Below are 27490 nucleotides of genomic sequence, written 5' to 3' on the forward strand. Positions count from 1 at the left end.
TGAAACATACTTTGGAACATAGTAACTGGCAAGGCTCTTAAATCAGCACCCAGCATGGGAGAAATATGCAGCTTCCATCAGGATGATTCTGTGTTTTTTTTTAAGGTTGTACAGGTGCATAACCTTTTATTCGGAATAGTTGGGACTGGACCCCTGCCGTTGTTTGGAATCTTCGGATTTCGGAATAATTTTAAAATGGCGATCCCTTTAAGCAAATGCGGTTTCAAAATTGCACAAAGCAGGGGGTGTGGGATGTTAAATGAATTTACATGAAGACCATAAAAGACCATCATATGGTCATGACAGGGAGGGGCTCTTATAAAGTTATAATCACACTAATTAGCACCAAATTCCATCTTTGATGAGCAGATGTCATCAACTGAAAAAAGTGCCGGTGTTTGGAGGTTGCTGGTTTTTGGAATTCCACATAAAAGGTTAGACACTTGTATTGGTATAATTATATCACTTGAGGATGCCATAGTTTATGAAGCAAAATGTTGCACAATGTTTCAGATTTGTTATTAAATATACTTAGCAATTCTAGAATTTAAGATTATGTCCAAAGAGATAAATTTTGATCTGCATTTTGAATGGAGAAAGAAGCAGTGGTAGAGAAATTTAAGGCAATAAGTTAGTTCTAAATTCATGTTATCCAAGACAGTAAGCTGTTAAATTTGGGATGATCAAAAGGAATTGGAGGAAGCAGCCATTTCTGAAGAATGTAGTTTGGAAAGATTGTAGAGATGGGTAATGACAGATTTTAAAATTGAAGCATTGTTAACTGAAGGAAGCCAATAAATAAGTTCAAGTTTATTATTATCTGACTGTACGAACACAACCAGTCAAAACAGAGTTTCTCCAGACAACGGTGCACACACATACACTTACAATACACACCGCATAATGATACATTCCATACTACAGATATAATTTAAAATAAATGTATATAAATATTTTGGGATGATTAATTTGGTTAGAGGATACTATTCATCAATCTCACAGCCTGCGGGAAGAAGCTATTTTCTCGTTTGGCAGTCCTGATTTTAATGCTTCTGTATCACCTCCTTTGATGGAACTGGGTCAGAGATACTATGTGCTGGATGGAAAGAGACCTCAATAACTCTTTGAGCAAACTGAAGTGGTAGTGCAGTCAGAAGGTAGGAAGCTAGAGTTTTGGTTAACCCTAAGCTTGCAGAGAGTGGAATGAGGGAGGCTAGACTAGGCAATCATACCTTAGAGGCTGGTGGAGAAACTGTCCTTGCTGGGACTCAACACCTCTCTCTGTAACTGGACTTCCTAACACTACTAACTTATGTCTGCAATGCCAGATCCAGTTCCAATAGGGTCATCAAGTTTGCAGATGACACGACAATAGTTGACCGCATCAGCAACAACAATAAGTCACACGGCAGAGAAGAAGTGAAAAACCTCATGAAATGGTGCAAGACTAACAACCCGAGTCTCAGTGTTGATAAGACAAATGAGATGATTGTGGTCTTCAGGAGGACCAGAGATGACCACCCTCTGCTACACATTAATAGCTTGATAATGGAGAGAGTAGAGAACACAAAGTTCCTCAGAGTCCACTTAAGTAGTGACCTATCTTGGATACAAAACATCTTCTCACATGTTAGGATGGCATAACAGTGACTGTACTTCGGGAGAAGATTGAGACGGGCAAGGCAACCAGCCACCATCTTGTCACCTTCTATAGGAGCTCTACTGAGAGCATCTTGGCTGGCTGCATCACTGTGATATGGTTGCTGTAGAGCATTGGATTGTTGGATTGGATCACAGGACCATAAGACTGCCAGAGTGGATCGCTGGGGTCCCCCCTCAATTGACGTGATCTACCAGAATTGTTGTTTAAAGAGGGCTCGCAAAATCTGAGAACTCCTCTATCACCCCGCATGCAGCTTTTTCCATTTACTCCTTTTGGGGAAGAGGTTCAGTTTTAGAGCCAGAACCACCACGCTGAGGAACAGCGCCTTCCCATGGAAAGTGAGCCTGCTGAATCACTGTTAAACAACTAAAACAACTCCTCATGACTCTAATAATGTTTATTTTTAATATATATATTTCATATCTAAGACATGTATATAGGTTCTGTGTATACAGAATGTATAGTTTATATGTGTGTTTGCACTTTTTTTGCACTGTGGATTGGAGAAAATTGTTTCTTCGGCTTGTACTGTTACAATCAGATGATAAATAGACTTGAACTTGATGCATTGTCGAATTAATCAGCATCCTTTGAACTGAAGCAGATGGAGAAGACCAGTGTAATAGAGGTTGAAATAGACTATCTTAGTGATGTTGCAGATGTGGTCGAAAGCTTATCAAGTATCACAACACAATGAGTGAGAACTCTGGGTCAGTTGTGGCAATTCTGAGGATAGTGATAAAATAGATGGTTGGGAACAGGATTGGTCGGGAGGTTTAAAAAAATAGAATCCATTCAGTCGAAAACTGAGTTGCAGAACCTCTCTGCAAGTTTACGTCAATCCTAATCAAACACTTGTTTGTTGTAGCTGAGATTTTACTGTTTTAGATGTTAGTGCAGTGGACAAAATGTTGGATATTTGACAAAAATGCCCAGCAGCTGTTATTCTGCAGTCATGTATAGTTTCAGAGTCCAGTGAGTCTGCTTTGAAAGGACTGAGAAGCTGGAAGAAAATTCCAGAAACAGCCAATGATTCAGTAGTCTTGTTTTAAAGGGGAAGTAACACTGCTTTTGTACATATAAATCCTGTCCTTTAAGAATCCTCTCCAATAATTTGCCACCACTGATGCAAGTCTCACTGTTCTATAATTCCCAGGATTCTCCCTATTACCCTTTTTAAACAAGGGGACCACATTTGCCATTCTCCAATCCTCTAGCCACCTCCCCTGTGATCAAAGAGCACACAAATAATTGCCAGAGCCCCAGCAATTTCTTCCCTCCCTTTCCATAGTAACCTGGAGTATATCTTGTTTGGTTCCAAGGACTTAGCAATACTATAGTTTTTAAGAAGATCCAGGACTACCCCTTTCTTAATCTCAACATGCTCCAGCACATAAGCCTTGTTCTATTCTGATCTCACCTTGACCAAGGTCCTTTTCTCTGATCAATACTGAAGCAAAGTATTCATTCAGGACCTCCTCAGCCCCCTCCACTTTCAGGCACATGTTGCCCCCTTTATTCTTAAGCGGCCCTACCTTCATTTTTGTCATCCTTCAGTTCTCCACGTATGCATAGAATGCCTTAGGGTTTACCTCAGTCCAATTTCCCAAGGCTTTCTCGTGCCCCCTTTGAGCTCTCTAAAGTCCTTTCTTATGTTCTTTTCTGGCCACCATATAATTCTCATGAGCCCTTCCTTTTTTTTCCCTAAATCTTATGTATGCTTCCTTCTTCCTCTTAACTAGCTACCTCACCTGTTTTGTCAAAAAAACTTTTTTTTCCCTGTCGTAGTGGGACAAACCTATCCAGAATCCCATGCAAGTGGTTCCTAAACATCCTCCACATTTCTTCTCTGCTTTCTCCTGAAAACATCTGTTCCCAGTTTACTCTCCCTAGTTCCTGCCTCATCCCTTTGTAATTAGCCCTTCCCCAATTAAATAATTTACCATTTTTTTCTGTTTTTATCCTTGTCCATAGCTATGCTAAAGCTCAGGAAGTTGTGGTCACTCTCACCAAAATGTTTCCCCACTGAAAGATCTGTCACCTGACCATTACTCAGTACTAGATCCAGTATAGCCTCTCCTCAAGTCGGCTGGTTCATGTACTTTGTCAAGAATCCTTCTTGGACTGACCTGACAAATTCTGCCTCATCTATCCCTCTTGCAGTAAGGAGGTGCCACTACCAGTGAACTTCTGTTTAATTTAGAAGAAAATGCGGTTGCTTAGTGAATAAAACAACTGGTGCCGTATTTATGCTGATCCCGCAGAGGCCTTTCTTGTTATAATATTTACAGATATGTGCTGCTCTTGTTTCTTTTAAAAAACAAAACATCCTCTGTCTGCTTGCTGCTTGCCAGGAACATGAAGCAAATCCACTAATGATGGCTTGATGGAAAATTGTCTGCTGTAAGGGTTGGTGTTGGGTGGGCTGTGGTGAGTAATGTGGCTACTTTGTGCTGAGTTGGGGGCTCAGAGCTGGACTCTGGTGGGAGATGTGCACTGTTGGGATCTAACAATAGCTGTTGGATGTGTTGACAGGCTGACTGGATCCTACAATTTCTCCCCACCTCTCGATGTGTTAGAAGCTTCTGTTTACACTAGTCATTTGAACTTTCAGTGCATCCAATGTGTGTAGTTGGGGGATATCCATCAACCCCTGTTTCTACTTTTGTCTTAAATCAAAACAATATCTGCTATTCTAGCTGTATGCATTGAAATGGGGAGGTTTGGCGAATGAACATGCATTATTGTTAGCTGATCATGGTTGTCTGCATGTTCCCTATTCTTCAAAAGTACCCGCCAGTTGTATATGACATAACATGAATGTAAACTTCCTTGGCCTCTTTGTGGACCTTTTTGCTGAAAATAAGTAGAGTTTGGACAGATGTAGAGCTATGTTTAGAACTGCCAATAACACTCTCAAAAGAGCACCGAACCAGTTTAAAAAAAGTATTTTCAATGTCATTTAATCTAGCACTCAAAATATTGTCACAAGCCATGTAAGTAGCCAAGATCCATTTTTGTAAGCAGGCTTGGCATGACGACATGCCAGAATGCTCAGAGTACAAGTAAATTGAAATATAGTCTGTACATATTCTTCAAAGAAGCTCAGTAATTGAGTATTCCTAATACAGATAGTAGAGGACTGTTCACTGTAGTATAGGAGGCCTCCTGAATAGCCATTTATGTGCACAGTGAGTCCAGAGAGTGTAACATGTTTGAGTTGGTGACTTTTGGATGCCATTGTTTGCCCCCTACTGTGGTGACACTACACTCATGCATGCATAGCTAAATACCACTACAGCTCCATCTTTACATTTGCTGTCAGCATTGCCATTGTAGGCTGCATATCAAATAATAATAAAGTGGAATATGTCGGACTCTGGCTTTAACTTACTCTTAATTTAGTCTATGTGTAGTCTGAGTCCAGCGCGTTCTTTGAATGAAGTGATAGGAGAAGGTATTCGGTTCAACAGTCAATTTATTACACAGCACAAGAATAAAACTTAACAGAGCTCTGGGTCACTCATTAGTTCATAGGTCACTTGCACAGTGAGCTACTCCCCAAGACTGACCCCTATTGTCCAGTTGGCACAGTTTATATAGGTCAATCTTATCACACAGAACAAAAGTTGTTTTCCCTGCTAGATCTTTTTGCATAAGGGTTATCACAAGTCATCTCCTGTTTTGCAGATTTCTGGGGTGTAGCATTCCCATGTTAATCCTCCAGGCCAGACTATCCTGTTGTTTAGATCTGAAATTAATTCATCCCCAGATATTTCTAATCACCATTCGGTCCCTGTCTGGCCAATTTCTGCTGTTCTCTTTAACACCTCCTCGTGCCTTAATCTTCCTCCTAGACTGGTTTTCCATTCCCTTTGATTCTTGCGGGCCATTCTTTGTTCTGATCTGGCCTGTGTCTCCTGTGCTACTTCCCACCTCCTTCAGTTAAGCATTCCTCCTAAATCGTTTTATGCATATCCTCTCCCTGTATCTTGGGAGCAGCCAATTTTGTTCAGCCAACTTTGCTCCCTGCTGTGATTGCCACTTAATCACATTCCTTTTTCCCTGAACCATGCAGTAAATATACACTTATTAATTAATCATTTATTTCATACTGTTTTAACCCCTAGATTCCATGCAGTAAATATACACATTAATTAATCATTTATTTCATACTGTTTTAACCCCTAGATTCCAACAAATACAAGAAGGAGATTGAAAGTCTCTTGGCCCAGTGCCAAGATAACACTCTCTCAATGTTGGTAAGGCAAGCAGCTGATCATCGACTATATGAGTGAGGGGCGGGGAATGGAGCCCACTCCTCTGTCAATATCAGTGGTATTGAAGTGGCTACGGTAGTTAGCTCGAAATTATTAAACATCTCCAGTGACCTGACCTGGATCAATTATGTTGTGATAGTTTTGAAAGCACACTAATACCTCTACTTAGAAGGCTGAGGAACTTTGGTACGCAGGCCCGTGCCCCATGTCCCATGACCATATTGACAGGTACACCATTGGAAGTATCCTATCTGCATACATCACAGTGTAGTATGAGTGTTGCTTTGACAAAGATTAGATGGTGAATGAATCTCAGAACATCATATCAACCTCATCTACACCTTCTGCTGCTTTGGAAGGCAGCTAACACACTGAAGGGCCCATTCCCACCCCAGTCATGCTCTCCTCCCTCCTCTTATTGAGGTGAAGATTCAAGAATGTGAAATTGTACATCAACAGGTTCAAAGACTTTCTTCCTGGCAATCACCAGGCTCCTGAATGAACCTAACAGTGACCCCCATGGTGCCCATGATGATCTTTGACCCTACACACTGTATGTGGTCTTGCTGACCTACTTTGTACTACTGTACATTACAGTTGAGTTGTCGGGACTGCTCAAGAAATTAGACCCTCTCACATACGGCTATATGTGACAATAAACAAACTTGTGACCCCTCACTCTGTCTATCTTTACCCTTCTGTTGACTGGAACTTGTTGAAATAATAATGTTGACTTGCAGCAAATCCAAATAAGAGAGGAATATTTTGTTTCAGTGGATTATCTTTTTTGTTTTACTATTATTGAATTATTCTTGTTTTAAATCATTTTGTGCTCTGTGGCATGTAGAATGATGAAGCTGAAATGTAGATTTCATGGGACTACTTTAAAGATAGGTTAACATTTAATATAAAAGTTTCTTTGTGAATGTACATTTTAACAACATCAGCAATGGAAGTAAAAGTTGGCCTCTTGAGCGTGCTCCACCATTCAATAAAACAGTGAGTGATCCTGTACTTTGTCTACTTTTCAGTACAATCCCCATATCCCTTGATTATCTTCAACCCAAACATCTCAGCCTTAAGAATATTCAGCAATAGAACACTCACAGTCCTCAACTTAAAAATAAAATTTCAAAATTTACAAACTACTTAATAAAGAATATTCTCCTCATTCCTTAAATACTCAATCTGTTGTCCTAAACATTTGCCATCTAGTTTTAGATTCTTCGGCCAGAATTAGAATCTGTCAATCCCTCTCAGAATTTATGAAAAAATCTGAGCTCCCCACATTCTTTGAATTTTGGCCAATCCTCATCAGCCTTTTATCTCAGAAATCAACTCATTGAATCTGCACAGCATTGATTTCAAAGCAAGTATCGGTGGGGTCATCGAATACGCACGCTCTTTACCAATTCCAGTATTCCTTCCTTGTGTACTCAGGCCAACTTGCAGTCAAAGCATTTTCTGAATGTTAATTTTCACCAGTTCATAAACCAGCATACCAATATCCTGAATTTTCTTATATAAACTGAATGCGTTTATTTAATTTTGACTCTGTTATATAATACAGATACTGAGACATATTCAAGGTTCAGTTTATTATCATAGTAATGAAACAGTTTCATATTATATGAATTTTTTTTGCCTGCTGCAAGGCAGACAGATTCGCCACCGGCAGGAATTGCATAAATGCCTCTTTCAGTCAGACTTACAGTCGGAGAGAGAGAAGCAAAAGAGAGTCCCCCCAGAGACACTGAGTGTCCGTAAATTCGCCTCCAGCACTCTCACAGCCCCACAGAGTCCAATCCAAACCATTGGCAACCCGAGCTGTAGATCCGAACTTTCAATATGGTCAGGAATCCTACAGTGAGCTTGGCACCTCCTCGCATCTTGGTTCTGATACCTGGTACCCCTCCAGTCAGTTCAAGCCAATCGGTGCCGCCACCTTGGGTGCAGACCTGTGGTCCGTGGGATTTCAAATAAAAACCCCTGTTGGCTCTCAATGAGCTGTTCAAAGCCCATGAGGAGCTGATGGCAGTTAACTGGGCAGTTGGACACCATGGGAGTGCTGCATCTCTGCTCCCTCCGGGTCCACATCAGTGGCAGCACTGCCGCTACAGCATCTCTGGCAGTGCTGCCATCTTATCCTGTACAGGGATACATGAATTCTTGTTTTCAATCCTAAGGTGACCCAGCTGTAAACAGTTCTCTCTGAATCCAAGTGTAGGTTTAAGCTCCCATTTCTGGTCTTCTCTGTAGCATGAACTGCCTCATTAAAGCTGAACTGACAATTGATCTTAGTTCCTACTTTCTGAAGGTGGCTGGAATTTGAGCCAGTTTGCCTCTTGGATCCAGAAGAGCCCATGACTGTTATTTGTACATTATGAGAGAGTTCACGTGTTTTCATGGACTCATAATCTTTTGTCAACCTATGGGACCAGAAACATTTTATTTTTTTGTTCTCGCTAATTGAGACACAGTTGAAATACCATTTGTTTTCAGCAAGGAAGCAACAATCTCCCTTCAAAGAGAATAGCTTTTCTGATTTAGGCTGCAAAATGTCTGCTGTTTTCCAGAATGGATGGCTTTGCAAAATCATGAATATTGCCATTAAGTTCTGCATTTTTATTCATGTTTTATTCAAGTTTTATTCATGTTGAGCACCAGCAACATCCAATAAACAGAGAGGAAGAAATGAACTTATCATCTCACATTTAACATCCTTTCCAGTTTCTGCTAAATCTCTTTTGAGTCAATTAAATATTTCTTTTTTTAATAATTTTTTTATTTTTCACACTGTGAACCATATCAACCAAAATATGTACAAATGTTTCTCATTAAATATACACAATGGCATTTTCTCCCTTTTTTCTCCCTTTCCCTCCCCTCTTCCCACCAAAACCCATAAATATTCAAAATATCTTCTTTGGCTTGGCTTCGTGGACGAAGATTTATGTAGGGGGTAAATGTCCACGTCAGCTGCAGGCTCGTTTGTGGCTGACAAGTCCGATGCGGGACAGGCAGACACGGTTGCAGTGGTTGCAGGGGAAAATTGGTTGGTTGGGGTTGGGTGTTGGGTTTTTCCTCCTTTGCCTTTTGTCAGTGAGGTGGGCTCTGCGGTCTTCTTCAAAGGAGGTTGCTGCCCGCCAAACGGTGAGGCGCCAAGATGCACGGTTTGAGGCGACATCAGCCCACTGGCGGTGGTCAATGTGACAGGCACCAAGAGATTTCTTTATGCAGTCCTTGTACCTCTTCTTTGGTGCACCTCTGTCACGGTGGCCAGTGGAGAGCTCGTCATATAACACGATCTTGGGAAGGCGATGGTCCTCCATTCTGGAGACGTGACCCACCCAGCGCAGCTGGATCTTCAGCAGCGTGGACTCGATGCTGTCGACCTCAGCCATCTCGAGTACTTCGACGTTAGGGATGAAAGCGCTCCAATGAATGTTGAGGATGGAGCGGAGACAACGCTGGTGGAAGCGTTCTAGGAGCCGTAGGTGATGCCGGTAGAGGACCCATGATTCGGAGCCGAACAGGAGTGTGGGTATGACAACGGCTCTGTATACGCTTAACTTTGTGAGGTTTTTCAGTTGGTTGTTTTTCCAGACTCTTTTGTGTAGTCTTCCAAAGGCGCTATTTGCCTTGGCGAGTCTGTTGTCTATCTCATTGTCGATCCTTGCATCTGATGAAATGGTGCAGCCAAGATAGGTAAACTGGTTGACCGTTTTGAGTTTTGTATGCCCGATGGAGATGTGGGGGGGCTGGTAGTCATGGTGGGGAGCTGGCTGATGGAGGACCTCAGTTTTCTTCAGGCTGACTTCCAGGCCAAACATTTTGGCAGCTTCCGCAAAACAGGACGTCAAGCGCTGAAGAGCTGGCTCTGAATGGGCAACTAAAGCGGCATCGTCTGCAAAGAGTAGTTCACGGACAAGTTTCTCTTGTGTCTTGGTGTGAGCTTGCAGGCGCCTCAGATTGAAGAGACTGCCATCCGTGCGGTACCGGATGTAAACAGCGTCTTAATTGTTGAGGTCTTTCATGGCTTGGTTCAGCATCATGCTGAAGAAAATTGAAAGAGGGTTGGTGCGAGAACACAGCCTTGTTTCACGCCATTGTTAATGGAGAAGGGTTCAGAGAGCTCATTGCTGTATCTGACCCGACCTTGTTGGTTTTCGTCTGGAAGGCTGGCGGCAAAACTCTGCATGTCAAACTGCATGAGTTTTTCAAGCTTTGTTGGGACCAAGGAAAACTGCCTCAGGACCTTCGTGATGCCACCATCATCACCCTGTACAAAAACAAAGGCGAGAAATCAGACTGCTCAAACTACGGGTGAATCACGCTGCTCTCCATTGCAGGCAAAATCTTCGCTAGGATTCTCCTAAATAGAATAATACCTAGTCTCGCCGAGAATATTCTCCCAGAATCACAACGCGGCTTTCGCGCAAACAGAGGAACTACTGACATGGACTTTGCCCTCAGACAGCTCCAAGAAAAGTGCAGAGAACAAAACAAAGGACTCTACATCACCTTTGTTGACCTCACCAAAGCCTTCGACACCGTGAGCAGGAAAGGGCTTTGGCAAATACTAGAGCGCATCGCATGCCCCCCAAAGTTCCTCAACATGATTATCCAACTGCACGAAAACCAACAAGGTCGGGTCAGATACAGCAATGAGCTCTCTGAACCCTTCTCCTTCAAAATATATAATACAATAAAACAATATCTTCACTCAGGAAAATAAACAAGAAAAATGCATCACAAGTCGTTTTGTATTCTTATCATTTTAGGGGGTGGAGGTCTAAGGCAAGCTCTCTCTGTTATGTTCCATGTTGTCTTGGGTAAACTTATACCTCTCATTTTGTTCATTTTAGATTGGTCACAGTGTTCGAGCTACCGAAAGGAAATAGACACACACATCGAGAGCAGATCAGTTTATACAAGTCTTTATTACTAAATCTAAAGCTGAATTCACACTACAATATGCAAGCCCTTCCCAATTATACTTATCGATGCCTGGACTGGTCCCAACTGCCGAACCGAGGCAACGACTGCACACTTGTAGTAGGTTGTCGGGGCGCTGGTAGCAGCTTCTCTACCTCCCTCGACTGGGACGTTAGGCTGGACTCTTGAAGTTCTTCTTCTTGCTGAGAGATGTTGCCACCTCTTGGAGAGTCTCTCCCTTCAGCAGTGGGACCATGGCTTATATTACCCAAAAGTTGTTTACTTCAGATCTTATCTTTTTGAACAAATGGTTTAATTATTTAAAGTCTCCTGACAGTCTGGGACCTGGGCCTCATGTGTAAATTAGATAAGGTCTTCCTATTCAACTGCATCCTGGGGCCCCATGGTGGAATTTAGATGTGTCTACTAAATATGCATCCTGGGCCTCATAGTGTAAACCAGATGTGTCTATTAATTCTGAAAAAACAGGCAAGTTCTCAGCCTTGCAGCATCAGAAGTAAAAGACACAGTTTAAATCTTCCATTACACATGTATGGTTCCCAAATTTGTTCAAACAATGTGACTTTATTTTTTAAATTATATGTTATTTTTTCCCAATGGAATTCATTTATTCATTTCCATGTACCATTGCTGTATTCTCAGCCTCTCTTCCATTTTCCAAGTTGACGTTATACATTTTTTTGCTCCAGCTAAGGCTATCATAATGAATCTTTTCTGCACTTTATCCAATTTGAGGACTAATTCTTTACTTCATATGTTACTTAAAAGAAAGATCTCTGGATTTTTTGGTATGGTTTTTTTTGTGATTTTATTTAATATTTGATTTAGTTTTTCTCAAAACGTATTCACTTTCGTACATACCCAAATTGCATGTATTGTTGTTCCCATTTCCTTCTTACAGCGAAAACATCTATCTGATAATGTTGGATCCCATTCTTTTAATTTTTGAGGAGTGATATATACCCTGTGTAACCAATTATACTGTATCGTGTGTAACCTTGTGTTTATTGTATTCTTCATAGTTCCAGAACATAACTTTTCCCATACTTCATTTTTTATCTTTATATTTAAATCCTTTTCCCACTTTTAACCATATAACCATATACAGCACAGAACAGGCCAGTTTGGCCCTACTCGTCCATGCCAGAACAAATCCCCACCCTCCTAGTCCCACTGACCAGCACCTAGTCCATATCCCTCCAATCCTCTCCCCTCCATGTAATTTTCCTTAAATATAAATAACGTCCCTGCTTCAACCACCTCTGCCAGAAGCTTATTCCACATCCCAACCACCCTTTGCGTGAAGAAATTTCCCCTCATGTTCCCCTTATAATTTTCCCCCTTCAATCTCAAACCATGGCCTCTGGTTTGAATATCCCCCACTCTTAATTGAAAAAGCCTATCCACGTTGACTCTCTCTGTCCCATTTAAAATCTTGAACACCTCCATCAAATCCCCCCTCAATCTTCTACGCTCCAGAGAAAAAAGCCCCAGGCTGCTCAACCTTTCTCTGAAACTCAAACCCTGACATCCGGACAACATTCTCGTGAACCTTCTCTACACTCTCTCTATTTTGTTTATATCCTTCCTATAATTTGGTGACCAAAACTACACACAGTATTCCAAATTTGGCCTCAGCAATGCTTTGTACAATTTCATCATAACATCCCAACTCTTGAATTCAACACTCCGATTTATGAAGGCCAACATTCCAAATGCCTTCTTCACCACTCTATCTACCTGAGTATAAACTTTGAGGGTACTATTTACAATAACTCCTAAATCCCTTTGTTGCTCTGCACTCCTCAATTGTCTATCATTCATTGTTTATGACCTATTTAGATTTGCCTTTCCAAAATGCAACACTTCACACTTATCCGTATTAAATTCCATCAGCCATTTCTCAGCCCACTCCTCTAGCTTTCCTATATCTCTTTTTAAGCTACGGTAATCTTCCTCACTGTCCACAATACCACCAATCTTTGTATCATCTGCAAACTTTCTTATCCAATTCTTCCAGATTGTTAATATATATAACAAACAATAGTGGACCCAGGACCGATCCCTGAGGAACTCCACTAGTCACCAGCCTCCAATTGGACAAACAATTTTCTACCAGTACTCTCTGACACCTCCCATCCAACCATTGCTGAATCCATTTCACTACCTCCTTATTTATACCTAATGCCTCCACCTTTTTTCCTAACCTCCTGTGGGGAACTTTGTCAGAAGCTTTACTAAAGTCTAAATAGACAACATCCACAGGCTTCCCTTCATCAATCTTTTTTGTAACCCCCTCGAAAAACTCTATAAGGTTTGTTAAGCATGATCTACCCCTGACAAAACCATGCTGACTACTACCTATCAATTCCTGTTCTTCCAAATATTTGTAAATGCCATCCCTCAGAACATTTTCCATCAACTTGCCCATTACAGACGTCAGACTCACAGGTCTATAATTTCCAGGCTTACATTTGGAGCCTTTCTTAAACAGCGGAACAACATGAGCCACCCTCCAATCCTCTGGCACTACCTCCGTGACCAGTGACATCCTAAATATCTCTGTTAATGGCCCCACTATCTGTACACTAGTCTCCCTGAGTGTCCTTGGGAATACTTTGTCCGGACCTGGAGATTTGTCCACCTTTATCTTTTTTAACATGCCATCACTACCTCCTCAGTTATCCTTATATGATTCATGACCTCCCCCTAATTTTCTTTACTTCAACTGGTACAATATTTTTTTCCCTAGTGAATACTGAGGAAAAGAAATAATTTAAAATTTCCCCCATCTCCTCTGACTTCTCACATAGCCTACCCTCCCTATCTACAAGGGGTCCAATTCTATCCCTCACTAATCTTTTACTTTTAATGTACCTATAGAAACCCTTTGGATTTATTCTTACTCTGCCTGCCAAAGCCTCTTCGTGGCTCTTTTTGGCCTTTCTAATTTCTTAAGATTTTTTCTACACTCCTTGTAGTCCTCTTTCAATTTCTCATCACCCTGCTGTTTATACATCTTGTACACCTCCCTCTTTCTCCTAACCAAATTTCGAATATTCCTCAAAAACCAAGGCTCCCTATGACTTCCAGCCTTTCCTTTGATCTTCACTGGGACATATCTACTCTGTACTCTCAAAATTTCTTCTTTGAATATTCTCCATTTTTCATTTACATCCTTTCCTCAAAAAACTCAATACTCCCCAAATCCATTCTTATTCCTTCGAAATTTGCTTTTCTCCAATCCAGAACCTCAACTTTAGGCCCTTCTTTGCTCTTCCCTAAAACTACCCTAAAACTAATAGAGTTGTGATCACTAGACCCAATTTGTTCTCCCAATTTGTTTAGGTTTATAGTTCATTTCATAATTTTCCTTATCTTGCAGCTTAATGTACATGTCTGTTATAAATCTTTTAATTATCATTGTGTCTGTAATCACATATTCAAAGCTGCTTCCTTCTGGTAATCACAATCTGTTTCCCAATTTATCCTTTAAATAAGCTTTCAGTTGATGATATGCAAACATTGTACCATGAGTTATTCCATATTTGTACTTCAAATGTTCAAATGTTAATAAATTATTTCCCAAAAGACAATTTTCTATTCTTTTGATTCCTTTTCTCTCCCATTCTCTAAAGGAAAGGTTATCTATTGTAAAAGGGATTAGTGGATTTTGCGTCAACAATAATTTTGGTATTTGGTAATTCATTTTTTTACTTTCTAAGTGGATCTTCTTCCATATATTAAGTAAATTATGCAATAGTGGTGAGCTTTTATATTGCACCAACTTTTCATCCCACTTATAAAATATATGTTCCAGTACCTTCTCCCCTATTTTATCTAGTTCTATCTTAGTCCAGTCTGGTTTTTCCCTTGTCTGGTAAAAAATCTGATAAATACTTTAACTGTGCGGCGCTATCATAATTTCTAAAGTTTGGTAACTGCAAACCAACTTGGTTATACCTCTCTGTTAATTTATCTAATGCTATCCTCGGTTTCCTCCCTTTCCACAAGAATTTCTTTATTATTCTCTTCAGTTCATTAAAGAATTTTTCTGTTAAAGGAATTGGTAATGTTTGAAATAAGTATTGTATCTTTGGGAACACGTTCATTTTAATGCAGTTTACCCTCCCTATCAATGTTAGCTGTAATTCTTTCCAATGTTCTAAGTCTTCCTGCAATTTCTTTATTAGTGGCTGATAATTTAGTTTGTACAAATGGCTTAAGTTATTATCGAACCTGATACTGAGGTATCGGATTGCTTGTGTTTGCCATTTAAATGGTGATTCTTTTTAAAATTCTGTATAATCTGCATTACTCATTGGTATCACTTCACTTTTCTTTGCATTGATCTTGTACCCTGATATTTCTCCATATTCCTTCAATTCCTTATGTAATTCTTTTATTGATATCTCTGTTTCTGTTAAATATGCTATGATGTCATCTGCATCAGGATTTAATACTCCTTTTCCTTTATTTTTATCCCTTTTATTTTATTTTCTATTCTTATCAGTTCTGCCAAAGGTTCTATTGCTAAGGCGAACAATGAGGGGGGGATAATGGACATCCCTGTCTAGTTGACCTACTGTTTAAGTTGGTTCGATACATATCCATTTACTGCTACCTTCGCCAATGGTCCATTATACAATGCTTTAATCCAATTTATATATTTTTCTGGTAGATTGAACTTCTTTAATACTTTAAATAAGTAGTTCCACTCTTCTCTGTCAAAGGTTTTTTCTGCGTCTAAAGCAACAACCACTGTTGGTTTCTTATTTCCTTGAACTGCATAAATTAGATTAATAAGTTTTACAGCGATTATCCGCTGTTCATCTTTTCTTAATAAATCCAGTTTGATCTTGTTTTACTATTTTTAGTACACAATCAGTCAATCTGTTTGTAAATAATTTCGCTATTATGTTATAATCTGAGTTAAGTAGAGATATGATGCTGCTGTTAATGGATCCTCCCCCGTCTTTGTTATTACTGTAATTATTGCTGTCTTGCATGAATCTGGCAAGTTTTGTGTTTCTTCTACCTGGTTCATTACTTCAAGGAGAGGAGGAATTAATAACTCTTTAAATGTTTTGTAAAATTCTTTTGGAAATCCATCCTCTCCTGGTGTTTTTTTGTTCGGCAGCTTATTTTAATATATCCTGTACTTTCTCTATTTCAAATGGTTCTATTAGTTTGTTTTATTCCTCTTCTTGTAATTTCGACAGTTCAATTTTAGCTAAAAACTCCTCTATTTTATCATCTTTCCCCTCGTTCTCATTTTGGTATAATTGTTCATAAAATTCCTTAAAGTTTTCATTAATCTCTGTTGGGTTATATGTAATTTGTTTGTCCTTTTTCCTTGATAATTCTTTGATACAGTTCTTTTAGCTTGTTCTGTTTTAAGTTGCCAGGCTAATATTTTATGTACTTTTTCTCCCAGTTCGTAATACTTTTGCTTTGTTTTCATTATGTTCTTCTCCACCTTATATGTTTGTAATGTTTCGTATTTTGTTTTGCCAATTCTCTCTTTTTCATTATATTTTCTTTTTACTAGTTCCTTTTCTGTACTTACTATCTCCCTTTCCAACTGCTCTATTTCCCGTTTGTAATCCTTTTTCATCTTGGTTACATAACTTATTATCTGTCCTCTGATGAAGGCTTTCATTGTGTCCCATAATATAAATTTGTCTTTCACTGATTCTGTGTTTATTTTAAAATATGTTTTAATTTGGCATTCAATAAACTCTCTAAATTCCTGCCTTTTAAGTAGCATGGAGTTTAACCTCCATCAATATGTTCTTGGTGGGATGTCCTCCAGTTCTTTTGCTAATAACAGGGGTGAATGATCTGATCGTAGTCTAGGTTTATACTCAGTTTTCTTAACTCTACCTTGAATTTGGGCTGACAACAAAAACATATCAATCCTTGAGTATGTTTTATGCCTACTCGAATAAATGAGTATTCCTTCTCTCTTGGGTGCTACCTCCTCCATATATCCATAAGTTTCATTTCCTGCATTGATTTAACCATAAATTTGGCCACTTTATTCTTTTTGCTTGTCTTTTGTCCATTTTTATCCAACATTGGATCCAAATTAAGGTTAAAGTCCCCTCCTATCAATATATTTCCTTGTGTGTCTGCAATCTTCAAAAAAATATCCTGCATGAACTTTTGATCCTCCTTGTTAGGTGTATAAATATTGAGCAAATTCCAAAATTCTGAGTATATCTGACACTCTATCATTACATACCTCCCTGCCCGATCTATTATTTCCTCTATTTTGATTGGTACATTTTTGTTAACTAATATGGCTACACCTCTAGCTTTTGAATTATAGGATGCTGCCGCTACGTGTCCGACCCAGTCTCTCTTTAATTTATTATGTTCCACTTCGGTTAGATGTGGTTCCTGCACAAATGCTATATCTGTTTTTTCTTTCTTCAATAAATTTAGTAGCCTCTTCCTTTTAATTTGGTTATATATTCCATTAATGTTTATAGTCATATAGTTTAACGTGGCCATCTTATATCTTGCTTACACCTCTTTTCCACTTCCTCGCCACCTCCATCCCCCTTTTTCCCATTTTCATCTCTTAGTTTTCCCTTATTAAACTCATTGTACGACAACACATTTGAAACATAAAATACTCCAACAATTCCCACACCCATAATACCTTAACCACAAATGCTCCCCCCCTCTCTGATTTGTCCTTTATCCCTTGCCGGGCAACCACAACTCCCCTTTCCAATTGGATTGCGATCTTGCTCGCAAGCGTCAACTAATTTTGCAGTGACAGTTATTCCCTTCCCCCACCTAACCACCCCCAGAAAACACTTTTTTTTACACATATAGCAATGCTCTCTCTTTTTTCCCCCCTTACTTCCTTCCCTTCTCTTTTCCCTCTTTAGTTCTTTACATATACATTGTTTTTACATCTTTATATATACTTTTTCGCCATTCTTCATTCTTGTTACATCTCTTCATCTCTTCTTCTCTCCTGCAAACGTTTTGCGAATCCTCATGCTTCCTCCGGATCTGAGAACAGTCTGTTTTGCTCCCCGGGTATAAATATTTTAAGCATGGCTGGATGTCTTAACATGAATTTATAACCTTTTATCCATAAAATAGTTTTCGCTGTATTAAACTCCTTCCTCCTCTTAAAGAGTTCAAAACTTATGTCTGGGCAAAAAAATATTTTTTGACCCTTGTATGCCAATGGCTTCTTATCTTCTCTAACTTTATTCTTTGCCCGTTCCAGTATATTTTCTTTTGTCATATATCTCAAAAATTTTACAAAGATGGATCTTGGTTTTTGATGTGCCTGTGGTTTCGGAGCTAGTGTTTTGTATGCCCTTTCTATTTCCATTTCTTCCTGCATTTCTGTCGCTCCCAGGACCTTTGGGATCCATCCTTTTATAAATTCCTTCATGTCTGTACCTTCTTCACCCTCCTTCAGGCCCACTATTTTTATGTTGTTTCGCCTACTATAATTTTCCAACATATCAATTTTCTGAGATAACTCTTGTGTCTCTTTAATTTTTTTGTCAGTTTCTTCCAAATTTTCTCTTAAGTCATTTACTTCCATTTCTACAGCCATTTCCTGCTCTTCCACATTCTATACTCTTTTCCCTATTTCTGTCATGACCATTTCTAAACTTTGCATTTTATCTACTGCTCTTTTCATTTTTCTTTTAATTGCACTAAATTCTAATGATAACCATTCTTGTAATGATCTCATTTGTTCTTCAAAAAAGGTTTTATCTATATTCTGTCCATCAGTTTTACCTTCTGTGAAGATCTTGGTCTTCTTCCTCTTCTTCTGTGTCTGTACCCGTGTTTGTGTCTTTTTCTTCTCTTCTTTTTGTCTGTGTCTCTTCTGTTTTTCCTGATGAACTGTTTAATCTCTTTGTTGGGCCTCCTCTTGCTGGGCCTCCTGCTTTTGATCCTCTTGTCGGTCACCCCTCCGTCTTTCTCCCTCACCTGTTTCCTCACTCCCTCTCCTGCCGCCACCCTCATTCTCCAGCTGAGCACCCTGGTGTCGGACGTCCCTCAGCTGGTCACGCTGTGGCTGCCCGCTCCTCTGCTGAGCCCCCCCTCCTGTTGGTGTCTTCTTCCTTTTCTTTTGATTGCACACTTTTGTTTGGCTCCGAGAGCCATCTTTGAAGCCCATCAGTCAGGTTGCAACTCCGCAGGGCAGGCACAAATCTTGGGGGTCGGGCCCTCCTCACCACCACAGGTCCCTGTACCTTTGTGCAGGTAAGGCCTTCTTCTTTGGTGACTTTTATTTTTGTTGTTTTTACTTTCTCTTTCTTGGGTGCCATCTTCTTTCTCTTCTCTGTAACTTTATTTTCTATTTCTTATATTCTATTTTTGATGAGCTTTGTCTTTTCCTACCTTTTTTCTTTTTTTATGGAGAGGGCTGGTTTTACCCGACCGGCCACTACTCCATCACGTGTCTCCTCACTCAAATAAATATTTCTGAAGTGCAATCAATTTTGTACTCCAAGAAAGATGATGTTCTTTCTTTGGCTTGGCTTCGCGGACGAAGATTTATGGAGGGGGTAAAAAGTCCACGTCAGCTGCAGGCTCGTTTGTGGCTGACCAGTCCGATGCGGGACAGGCAGACACGATTGCAGCGGTTGCAAGGGAAAATTGGTTGGTTGGGGTTGGGTGTTGGGTTTTTCCTCCTTTGCCTTTTGTCAGTGAGGTGGGCTCTGCGGTCTTCTTCAAAGGAGGCTGCTGCCCGCCAAACTGTGAGGCGCCAAGATGCACGGTTTGAGGCGTTATCAGCCCATTGGCGGTGGTCAATGTGGCAGGCACCAAGAGATTTCTTTAGGCAGTCCTTGTACCTTTTCTTTGGTGCACCTCTGTCACGGTGGCCAGTGGAGAGCTCGCCATATAATACGATCTTGGGAAGGCGATGGTCCTCCATTCTGGAGACGTGACCCATCCAGCGCAGCTGGATCTTCAGCAGCGTGGACTCGATGCTGTCGACCTCTGCCATCTCGAGTACCTCGACGTTAGGGGTGTGAGCGCTCCAATGGATGTTGAGGATGGAGCGGAGACAACGCTGGTGGAAGCGTTCTAGGAGCCGTAGGTGGTGCCGGTAGAGGACCCATGATTCGGAGCCGAACAGGAGTGTGGGTATGACAACGGCTCTGTATACGCTTATCTTTGTGAGGTTTTTCAGTTGGTTGTTTTTCCAGACTCTTTTGTGTAGTCTTCCAAAGGCGCTATTTGCCTTGGCGAGTCTGTTGTCTATCTCATTGTCGATCCTTGCATCTGATGAAATGGTGCAGCCGAGATAGGTAAACTGGTTGACCGTTTTGAGTTTTGTGTGCCCGATGGAGATGTGGGGGGGCTGGTAGTCATGGTGGGGAGCTGGCTGATGGAGGACCTCAGTTTTCTTCAGGCTGACTTCCAGGCCAAACATTTTGGCAGTTTCCGCAAAGCAGGACGTCAAGCGCTGAAGAGCTGGCTCTGAATGGGCAACTAAAGCGGCATCATCTGCAAAGAGTAGTTCACGGACAAGTTTCTCTTGTGTCTTGGTGTGAGCTTGCAGGCGCCTCAGATTGAAGAGACTGCCATCCGTGCGGTACCGGATGTAAACAGCGTCTTCATTGTTGGGGTCTTTCATGGCTTGGTTCAGCATCATGCTGAAGAAAATTGAAAAGAGGGTTGGTGCGAGAACACAGCCTTGCTTCACGCCATTGTTAATGGAGAAGGGTTCAGAGAGCTCATTGCTGTATCTGACCCGACCTTGCTGGTTTTCGTGCAGTTGGATAATCATGTTGAGGAACTTTGGGGGACATCCGATGCGCTCTAGTATTTGCCAAAGCCCTTTCCTGCTCACGGTGTCGAAGGCTTTGGTGAGGTCAACAAAGGTGATGTAGAGTCCTTTGTTTTGTTCTCTGCACTTTTCTTGGAGCTGTCTGAGGGCAAAGACCATGTCAGTGGTTCCTCTGTTTGCGCGAAAGCCGCACTGTGATTCTGGGAGAATATTCTCAGCGACACTAGGTATTATTCTATTTAGTAGAATCCTAGCGAAGATTTTGCCTGCAATGGAGAGCAACGTGATTCCCCTGTAGTTTGAGCAGTCTGATTTCTCGCCTTTGTTTTTGTACAGGGTGATGATGGTGGCATCACGAAGATCCTGAGGCAGTTTACCTTGGTCCCAACAAAGCTTGAAAAACTCATGCAGTTTGGCATGCAGAGTTTTGCCGCCAGCCTTCCAGACTTCTGGGGGGATTCCATCCATACCTGCTGCTTTGCCACTTTTCAGTTGTTCGATTGCCTTATATGTCTCATCCAGGGTGGGAACCTCATCCAGCTCTAGCCTTAGGGGCTGTTGAGGGAGCTGGAGCAGGGCGGAATCTTGGACTGAGCGGTTGGTACTGAAAAGAGATTGGAAGTGTTCTGACCATCGGTTGAGGATGGAGATCTTGTCGCTGAGGAGGACTTTGCCGTCTGAGCTGCGCAGCGGGCTTTGGACTTGGGGTGAGGGGCCGTACACAGCCTTTAGAGCCTCGTAGAAACATTAACATGAAAGGGCATATGAGTATTCAATTTAATGTCTCTTGCAAGAGCCCACCACTGACATTGCATTGTGCTGTAATTATGGAATGTTGGACTAGATTTTGAGTCTGAAATAGGTTTGAACCACATCATTTCACCAGTTATGAGAGTTAATTGTCTTTAGTACAGATGAGTCAGTTGAATTATTGCTGATTCAGAAGCTCTGCTGTGGTGTTCAAGGAGTACTTCTGAAATAGGGATTAAAACAAAAACTTTTTGGGACATTGACTCTGCTGGTCATTGTTTATTGTCCATCCTTCCCTGGAGAGGGTGGTGATGAATTATCTTTTTGAATAGCAGTAGTATTTCTGGTGAAGATTTTCACACTATGAGTTTCAGAATTTGGAAGTAATGAGTGTGATGGAGATCCCCAAAGGTGATGCTGGAGTCAGGTATACTCACCACTGGCAGATTTGTGAAGTCAGGGTGAAATACATTATCCCCAGAGGTGAAGAGCCATCCGATGCCACTCACCACTGGGGCGAATCCTCAAAAGTGTCTCCCTATCCCTGCCTGGTAAGTCTTTATATTTATTAGTATATTATTAAGTATATTAGTAAGGCTTTATCTGTAAATGGAAAAGAGGAAGGTTAATTATGACAGGGCCACAGTGCAACGCTATTACAGTGCCAATGACCGGGGTTCAAATTTAAAGGAAGATGCGCCTTGGGCCTGGGTGTGGAGGTGAGTTGGGTTGTGCTGAAGGTCTGACCTGGACACCAGGATGAAGAGCCAGTTATGCCTCTCGCTGCTGGGGCAACTCTCCCTGTATCTCTCTGTCCCTGCCTAGTATGAGTCTTTATTAGTGTTAGGTATATTAGTAAGGCTTTATCTGTAAACTTGGGGGAGAGGTGGGTTAATTATGATGGCAGCATCGTTAGTGTAGTGGTTAGCCCAAAATGTACTGCAACAGCATTTGGGGTTTGAATTTAAATTTAAATTTTGCAAGTTACAGGAATTATTTGATTAAACTTTATGTAATTAAAGGCTACAATTTTTTTTTCAAATAACTTTTCATTTTGCACTGTTTTTTTGTCTTTAAAATGATGTATTCTTAATGCAGGTTAGGCATTAGAAGAGTGAGTCTCAGTCAACCAAAAAATTCGCATTTCTTGCATCCGTGATCTGAAATGGCATACTACTTGAAATCTGTTTCAATTTGGCTTTGAGGTGTGTTTTCTAAATTTTAACCCTTCAGTGCTTCCAGTTACTTATTGATTAGGTATTGTATCTTAAGAAAAGAAAAATATATAGGACTCAATGAATGTATGTATATACATTATATACAAATATACAAAAAAATTCTATCCTTAAAATGCACATTAAGCCTTGAAATAACCCCTCCATACCGTAAGAGAAAGAGACAGGGGAAGAAGAGGACATAAACAATACAATTAAAAAAGAAATAAAAATTAAAATATTTAATTTATAATAAAGAGATGAAAATTAAATATAAAATATTTAATAAATAGACTAAACTATCCGGGCATTTAATTAATTCAAATATGGCTGCCAAATATCTGAACATATTGTATTCATTTCTAAGAACATAAGTAATTTTCTCCAAAGGTATACAACTTTGCATTTCCATATTCCAACGATTAATATGCAAGAGGGAATCGGATTTCCATGTAACTGCTATGCATTTCCTGGCTATTGCCAAAGTGATTTTAATAAATTTTGATTTACTTTTGGGGAAGTAAACATTCATGACAGCCAAATTCCCCAAAGGGACAATTGCGGATCAAGAGGGAAGTCCATCTCCATAATTTTCATTAATATTTCCCCTAAATTTATCCAAAAAAGTCTTAATTTCATCCATAACCAGATAGAATGTATAAATGTACCAATATCTATGCCACATCTAAAACACATATTTGAGATTTCCAATTTACTATTGTGTAACTTTTGAGGTGTGAGATATAGTTGATGTAAAAAAAAGTATCATTCTATATCTTGAATTAATAAGAGTTGTCATACTATCTAAGCATAAATTTGACAAGCATTGTTTCCAAATATGATTCCCATTTCTCCCAAGATCTATGTAACCCAATTTTTGGGCTTTGGTCTTGGAGCAGGAAATACATAGTAGAAATAAATTTAGTTGCATTCCTCTTTTGAATTGTATCTTAACCAAGTGTAGTGTGGCTATTCTTGCAAAGGCAAATAATAAGTTTTGCAAATAATAAGTTGTAGTATCCTCACATTAGGCAAAGGAAAGAATATTGGTTAACAATCCTATTCCTTGACATGATTTCTGAAACCAGAAGTCTGATCACACACAGGTGAATTCTGTCCACAGGTTGGGACTTGATGAAATTCGTCAGGTGCAAGTTTATTCTCTTTTCTCCTTTTTCTTGACTCCATGATATCAACCAGATAATGATCAAGTATGGTTCAGTTACTTAGTACATGCTTGCAAGTGTGATGTTAACTTTTGTCATTTGCATCTGATGGAGGATCCTGTTGTGTTTCCTGCTTGTTTAGATAATTTACCTTTTATATCTTAAATATATGAGTTTAAGGTGATGGAACGGAGACAGTGCTGATGGAAGCGTTGTCTCCGCTCCATCCTCAACATTCATTGGAGTGACTTCATCACCAACATTGAAGTACTCGAGCTGGCAGAGTCCGCAAGCATCGAATCCATGCTGCTGAAGACCCAACTGCACTGGGTGGGTCACGTCTCCAGAATGGAGGACCATCGCCTTCCCAAGATCGTGTTATATGGCGAGCTCTCCACTGGCCATCGAGACAGAGGTGCACCAAAGAAGAGGTACAAGGACTGCTTAAAGAAATCTCTTGGTGCCTGCCACGTTGACTACCGCCAGTGGGCTGATCTCGCCTCCAACCGTGCATATTGGCGCCTCACAGTTCGGCGGGCAGCAACCTCCTTTGAAGAAGACCGCAGAGCCCAACTCACTGACAAAAGACAAAGGAGGAAAAACCCAACACCCAACCCCAGCCAACCAATTTTCCCTTGCAACCGCTGCAACCATGCCTGCCTGTCCCGCATCGGACTTATCAGTCACCAACGAGCCTGCAGCAGACATGGACATACCCCTCCATAAATCTTCGTCCGCGAAGCCAAGCCAAAAAAAGAAAAAGAAAAAAAAGAAAGAAAGAATATGTTTAACCATCAGATCATTTAAATATACTCTATACTATGAGCAGAATGGTTAACATAGCGGTTAGTGCAATATTATTACAACGTCAGCGACCCGGGTTCAAATCCTGCGCTTTCTGAAAGGACTTTGAACGTTTTCCCTGTGTCTACATGAGTTGGGCACTCTGGTTTTCTCCCACCCTTCAAAATGTATGGGAGTTGTAGGTTAATCAGGGTATTGGGCAGCATGGGCTTGTGGGCTGAAGGGGCCTATATGTTTAAATTTAAAATTTAAATCTGCGAGTTTGCTTTCAATTTTTTCATCAAAACATTCCTCCCCCTCCATAAATTGAAACTGTTTCCTCTGTCAGAATTTACTGACTGCTTCCCTTTTATTTGTTTGCAACTGGTGACATATTAGCTCTTCACTCCCTAACTGGTTTTGCCAGTGTCTGTCAAAAATCAACCAATGTATTACTTTTTAAGTTCAAGTCTGTTGGTCATTGAAGAAACTTGACTGTTTTGACTGTATAGATTGTGTTTTATGCCTTTATTCATTGCTGACATTGATGTAGAATAGTGAAGCTTGCTCTTTCCTTCCCTGCTGTATATTCACAGAGCAAGCATCTCCAAACATGGGAATTTTAGTAGATTTGAAATTCATGGTATGAATTGTTTGCATTTTCACCCTCTGACAAGCTTTCAAATGTCTGAAATAGTTCGACTTCATTTTAAAATTGAAGTGCTGCAGTATTTGTTTTGATAAAGAACATGTAACTGTAATCCCATGTCCCAAGAACCTCTCTGATAAATATTTTGTGGAATCTTGTTAATCTTTCTGTAATTAAATGACCAGAATTGAGCACTGTACTCCAGTTGAGACCGGACCAATGTTTTATAAACTTCTGGCATGATTTCCTTGTTTTTGCATTCTCTGCCACTATTGATAAAGCCGAGAATTATGTGTGCAATTTTAAGCACTTTCTCATCCTGTTCTGCTTCCTTGGGCAGAGAATTCCACAGATTCAATATTCTCTGGGGAAAAACAATTCTTCCTTATCTCAGTCCTAAATCTATTCCTAGAATCTTGAGTTCTACCCTCACCTACCAGCGGAAATAACTTTCCTGCCTCTGTCTTGGTGATCCCTTTCATAATTTCATGTGTTTCTGTAAGATCTCCCCCCCCACCCCACCTCCCCCCCCCCCCACACCATTTTTCTGAATTCCAGCAAGCATAGTCCCAGATGGCTTCATCTCTCCTCAAAGGCTAATGCTCTCACCTTCAGAATGAACCCAATGAACCTCTCTGCATTACCAACAAAGCTTTCTCAAGGAAGGAAACCAGGACTGCAATAGTGCTCTTCGTGCGGCTTCACCAATACCGTGCACAATTGCAATCCCTCAAGCAATGAAGTCCAACATTCCATTTGCCACCTTGATTACATTTTGTATCTGCAAACCAATCTTCTGTGATTTATGCACAAGCACTCCCAAGCCCCACTGTGCATCCACATGATGCAATCTTTCATCATTTGGATAATTGAGTAATTATTTTATTCTTTCATAGTGGTTGACCTCTCATTTACCAATATGCACTTCATTGACCAAAAAGCACTTCACTGTCTGTCAACATCACTCTCCCATACCCTTGTCCTTCCTGATGGATCAACATAGGACTCTATGCACCTCACAAAAAAGTTTGGAGAGAGCAGGCAACCCTGCCTGATGTGGAATCTATCTTTCCTGCCTGATGTGGAATCTATCTTTACTGCCCATTGATTTGGACTACGATACAGTTATGTAGCGTATAGAGCAGTTTAATCAAATTTCAGATACCCTCCCAAAACCCATTTTGAGGAGCACATCCATTATGTATGTATGCATGCGATATCCAGACAAAAGCTGGAGTCCACCTCTTTGTCTTGCATGTAAGCAATGGTATCTCTGAGCAGCATGAGATAGTCAGAGATTTTCTTGCCAGAATCATGCAAGTTTGGTCTGGATAGATCACCTGCCCTAGGTTAGACTCGACTTGAGTGGTCACGGCTTTGGACAGTTTTTGTAGTCAATGTTTAACAATGATATGGGTCTCCAATTCCTGATATTTTCCTTTACCCCCTTCTGTTTGAAGATGAGGTTGATGATGCGCATCCGCATGTTGTCTTAAATGCTGCTTCCCAGGAGCATAGCATTGTATACTTCCAGCAGGTTGGGTCCCACTCAGTCCCACAGAGCTGTGTACAACTCTGCCAGTAAGCCATCGTTTCAGAGAATTTTATTCAATTCAAAGGAACGGATAGAGGCCGTCATTACCCCCAGTGTAATTGGCTGGTCCAGACTCTCCTGCTTGCTGTCATATAAGACCTCTGTGATGGAAGACAGGAAGTTCTGGAAGGCTATTCTGTCTGTATCTTTAGTGGGTACACTTCATCATAAAAGGATCTACCGATCCTCTATGCCCATCTGTGAAGATGCGATGAAGCTGACCTCTTCCTTAATACTGTGCATCGTAGAACTCTCTCTGTGAACATTTTGGAAGAAGTACGAGGATGTCTCATCTCGCTCCACAGTGCAGATCGGAAGATGATCTTGGAGGACTCTGAGGTGAATAGCGCAGCTTGATAGCTCTTAACCTCTTGGAGTTACTCTCTCACATCCACCCTTCTCGCCTGCAGGAGGAGGAGTTGCTGCAGGTCAGTCTGGAGTTGGCTCAGATCCCTCTACCTCTTGCTCTCCGAACACCCTTGGAGTTTAAAGAACCCTTTGATGTTCTCCCTGATTATTTCCCACCAATTCACTGGGAAATCAAAGAAGGGTTTCACAGTTCTTCAACCAGCCTACTCCTTCTTTAGATCCTCTATGCTCTCTGTTGTCAGTAACTTCACATTGAGTTTCCACATTCCACTGCCT

The 27490-nt window shown here is 40.7% G+C and overlaps 1 protein-coding gene across 16 annotated transcripts in view; it reads left to right on the plus strand.

Moving 5' to 3' along the window:
- map4k3a (mitogen-activated protein kinase kinase kinase kinase 3a) overlaps positions 1-27490 on the plus strand; it is a 350582-nt gene that overhangs the window by 192712 nt on the left and 130380 nt on the right. The gene's annotated exons all lie outside the window — the stretch shown is intronic.

The sequence above is a fragment of the Narcine bancroftii genome, chromosome 4 (assembly GCF_036971445.1).
Source record: "Narcine bancroftii isolate sNarBan1 chromosome 4, sNarBan1.hap1, whole genome shotgun sequence".
In the NCBI taxonomy this organism is placed as follows: domain Eukaryota; kingdom Metazoa; phylum Chordata; class Chondrichthyes; order Torpediniformes; family Narcinidae; genus Narcine; species Narcine bancroftii.